Consider the following 6,000-nt stretch of genomic DNA (forward strand, 5'->3'; position numbering starts at 1 on the left):
TAAATTAAATTATTGTTTTTTTAATTTCTCCGTATAATATAATACGTTAATCTTTTGTAAAATTACAATAAAATCATGGAATTGTTTGAAACGCACCGATTTCTCTTGTGCGTTATAAGTAAATAATTTTTCTTAAATAAATATGAAATGACGAATGTATAATGAATTTATTGTTATGTATAGTTGACGTTTTTTTTTTTTTGTTTTTTCGTATAATTACAGACACGGGTATTGAGAACACGCCTTTAAATCTGCGCAGACAGAAATTATGTCAAGCGCTCAAGATCCGTGCCGGTATCTATACGAATATTCAACTTTTTTAAATATCGACTCTCCTTAGTGTGTGGGGTGATGAATTTTTTGTTTTTTTTTTTTTTATAACTTTTTAATATTAATATTAAATATTTATTCTGTGCACTCGTCAATGTACATGATATTTTAGAGGTAATTAACAATAAAAAAATATACTTCCAATATTTTTTTTGTCTTAAAAAGTAAATTATTTAGTTTACATTTTGATTTAAGCTCTAATGTTCCTAGATATGTATTTTTTTATTATAAGTTGAATATTATTTTTCGTAAGATTTCGGTGCGTCGAGCGTGGGACCAGTCTGTGTTACTCATTTAAATATTCCGATTAATACAAAAACATTTAATTGTTTATTTTTTTATCGTAATTTCACAAATTTGTTACTATTATATAATTCATCATACATAATATGTATTTTTTTTTTATCAAGAAATGAGTTAATGTCAAATTGGTCGCACTCAAGTTTTATTTCGGATTCACGATAGAATTAGTTTAATAATGATTAAATGTAATTCCTCGTCGGTCCGAAAACGCATTTATTCATGTTAAATAATGAATTTTTAATATATATCAAGCGATAAAAAAATCTTAGAAACACTAGCGGAGTATATTGTGCCCAAAAATTATTTTGACGTTTAAGGAGTGAGTAACGCGTACCGGACTTTTGGTTTTACGAAGTAAGGGGAGAGTACTATAATGGTATTTTCCGGTTTTTAGGAAAAACCTTTTTTTTATAATTTTTGGGCACCTCGAAATTATTCGAAAAGTTTTTATGAAATGAAATTTTATACCATGAGATAGACGTAATAGATTTTTTTTTCTATCTTGATATCTTTATAGAATAGTTTTTTTTTTTTCGGGGTGTATGGAAAATTGTATAAATTAGACTATTTCTTAGCGAGATTCGGCAAGGTAGGTAAGAGGGCAACGCCCTGTCCAAAGCTCTGCGGCTACTTGGCTCCTTTTAGTAATTAAAAAAAAATATATATCTTGAAGTTTTTGAATCTCGACTGAACATAACCTTTTCGTTCTTCGATATGTAAATAAAATTAAATTGGACCCTAATTTTTGTTTTTTTTTTTTTCAAAAAATATATATTTTTGATTTTTTTTTTTCAAAATCGAAATCTAAAAGGACCCAATAATGTAAATTACGCAGAGTTAAAAGATTAGTTATTAAGTATTAGTGTAAAATTTAAAAAAATAGATTTCCACGATGCGACTTGGAATGAAATTGTTTTTAAAGGTAAACAACAAAAAAATATTTTAAAAATTGGTTTTTAATTTAAATTAATAAAAAACGTGTAGTGTGAGGTTGTATGTTTTAAGGTATTATTATTACGTTTCCTTAATTCATTTTTTTTTCGTGAGTTAGGTAAATGAATTATTTTTTTCATCGATGTATGTTTATACACTTACTAAATAGTTATCATATATTAAATCAGTTGTTTTATTGATGATCCCTAACACATAGCTTAAGTAAATAAATAAATGCAAGCGGAAAGCAGGGTCACTGCAAACTAAGTCCACGGGCTAGTCGAACAGTTTTAAAATAATTTATTTTATAATTTTATTTTATACTTAATGTACCCCACAAATATATTACAAACAAAGCATAAAGATAGTTACAGACGGTGAAGTACAGTGGGCCATTTCTTCCAGACAAACCAGAATTTAATACAGCTATCACGAATTTGAGTAAAGATGTGTTGGAAACCATTCAATACCTCAGGCTCAGGTTTCAAATATAAGCTGAGAATGTCACATTCAATAATTGTGTTTGCTCGCAAACGAAAAAAAAACCGACTTCAATTACATCGACAAGTAATACAACGTAGATCGACGAAAAAATAGTCAAGCAACTACGCGTTATCAAAGATTACTCAAAAAGTAGTTATCAGATCTCGACAAAATTTATATGTGACCACATGATAAACATCAGCTTTCGAGAGTTTCCCTTGATTTCTCTGGGATCCCATCATCAGATCCTGGTTTCCTTATCACGGTACCAAACTAGGGATATCCCCTTTCCAACAAAAAAAGAATTATCAAAATCGGTACATCCAGTAGAAAGTTATGCGGTATAATACAACGTAGGTCGACGAAAAAAGCGTCAAGTAAAAACGCATTATTAGATATAACTCGAAAAGTAGTTGTTAGATCTCAAATAAATTTAAATGGGACCAATTGGCACACACCACCTTTCGATTGAAACAAAATTTGTCGAAATCGGTCTACCCAGTCAAAAGTTCTGATGTAACATACATAAAAAAAAATACAGTCAAATTGAGAACCTCCTCCTTTTTTGGAAGTCGGTTAAAAAACTATTTAACCTTTTGACCGCCGTAGTCACCTATACTTGACAAGGGCTCGCGAGTCCTGTGCGCCAGCGACGTCTATAGGTGACAAAAAACCCGGACCAAAAAAATATTAAATAAAATTATTAAAAAAATGTTTCTAGTATTTTAACTCAACATTTATGAAAATAGAATATCCCCGCTACATTTGAGTATAAAAAACAAGTCTTTTAGAGCTACACGTACTGAGAAACATTGAAATAAAAACATGCATTCTTATTCCACGTAAATGATATGTCCCGAACGCCGAAGTCGTCTATAGTTGACCGCTAGGGATGTGACGCAAGAGGTATAAATAAATAATAAATAAATAAATATTTACAACATACACACACGGTCATCTCGATGGCTCCTAAGTATACTGAGTCAACTAACAACTTTTGATAATTTAATTTTTTAAGATATTAATAACATTTACTTGATTTCCTATCTACCTATGTAACAAAAAAATAAAGTTATTAAAAGTAGAGTTGACTCAGTATACTTACGGCCGAACCCAATATTCAATCTAAAGATAGAGATAGGTAGTTATCATCGACTGCTAATAACTAACTATCTATCCTTTGTAGTTGTCCCAATAATTCGCATAGGGGACTACTATCTCCAGTTAGCTGTAGATAGACCGGCTACCTGAACTCTTCCTTACATTCCAGTATACGCAGCGTCACAGACGGCCTCAGTTATGTTACACAGATGTTTTGTAGTATTTAAATTTGTCATACAAATTTTATTCATATTAAAGTAGTCTTGTTTTATAAAAATATGGACAAATTAATTTTTACACAGACTTTTTAATTTATAATAAATGACATTATTTTAATATGGAATCCATGGTAAATCTAGTAACGGAACGTTTTAACACGACACGAAAAGACGCTACGACGCCATTACGCTTTATTGAATCGTTGTTTCGTTTGAATTTGTATAATTTTTTTACAAATCAAATTTCAAATTATACAAATCATTGCAAATTATAGGTACAATCATTCACCAAATTGTTTGTTTTATTCACAAGATGGGTAAAGTAAGTATTATTTCACAAGAAACATATTATTTTTATTCAATTAATTGTTGCAAAAGAGCAATATCACTTGAACTGCTACTTGAACTTGAGTCTGCCATTATTTTTCACTCGAAATTAATTTTATTTTAAACAAAGAAAATACTTTTTCAATTAATAAATCTTAGTTATCCCCCGAAAACTATAGATCCTAACCTAACCTAACCAACGTTACTGACAGATAGAACTCTATTATTATTGGGACGCTTACACTGTCATTTTCATACGAACTGTTATCTCTAGTAAGCTATCCTCCCTCTCGTCGATAGACAGCTTTGAAGGATAAGATTGCCTATCGTCGACAAGTTTATTGGGTCAGTAAAATGAATGATAGATAGATATTTCTGTCTCTAGTAGGACATAACCAGAGATAGATTGAATATTGGGTTCGGCCGTAAGAAAACGTGACGTACGTGCTATATAGTTTTTTTTGGATTTTTTCTTAACTGTAATGTCTCTTGAATTTTTTGAAGACAGTAAAATGTAATTTATAAGGGGAGGAGGCCTAGTTTTTGTGACTAATATTTGCTGGGGGTAATAATGAAATTATGACGACATCACAAAAATTTTATTCTGCTATGACGATATATTATAACAATAGCTTCTGCGCGCGACTTCGTCCGCGTGAAACAGAGGCGCGCGCAATACTTATACGTAAATAGTTTTTTAAACGAACTTAACTGTTTTCACAGCGCACGCAGCGGAAGCCCTCAAAAGGAAAAAAGAACCCCCGATTTGGAAACTTTGATTGGTTCTCCGCTCCTTTTGGTCTTAGCGTGATGATATATCGCCTATAACCTTCCTCGATAAATGGGCTATCTAACACTAAAATAATTTTTCACAACGGACCACCCGTTAGTTCCTCAGATTAGCGCGTTCAAACAAACAAACAAACAAACTCCTCAGCTTTATAATATTAGTATAGATTTGTCTTACAAAAGTCATTTTTACAAAAAACTGGTAAATCACATAAATTAGAACGACTAGTACCCAGTCTGATGAAGGTCCCTCTGATGGTGAAGTTCCAGGCCCTAAACTACTAACAGTGATTTGATTAAATCAAATCAGGAACATGTCACGTATGGCCACAAAATTGTAGTTGATTAATAACCAAGAGGCGAACGGAAATTGTATAGGAAGTTGATAGAAAGAGAAAGAGAGAGTTACGTTTCGTATATTACTGTAGGAGCTAAAGAAGTTTTACTTCAGTCGTGTGGCCTAAAGCACTCTTTTTAACCGACTTCCAAAAAAGGAGGAGGTTCTCAATTCGACTGTATTTTTTTTTTTATGTATTTTACATCAGAACTTTTGACCGGGTGGACCGATTTCGACAATTTTTTTTTTAATCGAAAGGTGGTGTGTGTCAATTGGTCCCATTTAAATTTATTTGAGATCTAACAACTACTTTTCGAGTTATATCTAATAATGCGTTTTTAGTTGAAGCTTTTTTCGTCGACCTACGTTGTATTATACCGCATAACTTTCTACTGGATGTACCGATTTTGATAATTCTTTTTTTGTTGGAAAGGGGATATCTCTAGTTTGGTACCGCGATAAGGAAACCAGGATCTGATGATGGGGTCCCAGAGAAATCGAGGGAAACTCTCGAAAATCCGCAGTAACTTTTTACTGGGTGTACCGATTTTGATAATTTTTGATTTAATCGAAAGCTGATCTTTATCATGTGGTTACATATAAATTTTATTGAGATCTGATAACTACTTTTTGAGTAATCTTTGGTAACGCGTAGTTACTTGACTATTTTTTCGTCGATCTACGTTGTATTACTCGTCGATGTAATTGAAGTTGATTTTTTTTTCGTTTGCGAGCAAACACAATTATTTTTTTACTAAATTGGGTAGGTGGTGTAGAATGTATAATAAACTTACATACAAATGTCTACACTCCAATACTTATAGAAGTTACATAAATAAATAAAAATATTAATAAAAATATAATATATACATAAACTAATAAAGTATGTACTTAGTCAAATATAAATTGAAGATAAAACTTAAGTAAAATGTGTAAGTGAAATGATAAAAAGACAAATACAGAAACATTTTTATAAAATTTTAAACACGCCCTTGAATAGTAATCGCGTGCATCTATATCAGGAGCATCCATAAATCACGAATACCTTGTGTGGTCTCACGGTTGTTGTCTCATAAAATCAGAGACCGTTACGTGCGACGTCTTGACGTAATAATTTATGAGATGTAACGACGAGTTCATAACGTCTTCTAATAATATTAAAAACGAGGAAAGAAAAAT

This window comes from Melitaea cinxia, chromosome 27 (assembly GCF_905220565.1).
Source record: "Melitaea cinxia chromosome 27, ilMelCinx1.1, whole genome shotgun sequence".
Lineage (NCBI taxonomy): Eukaryota > Metazoa > Arthropoda > Insecta > Lepidoptera > Nymphalidae > Melitaea > Melitaea cinxia.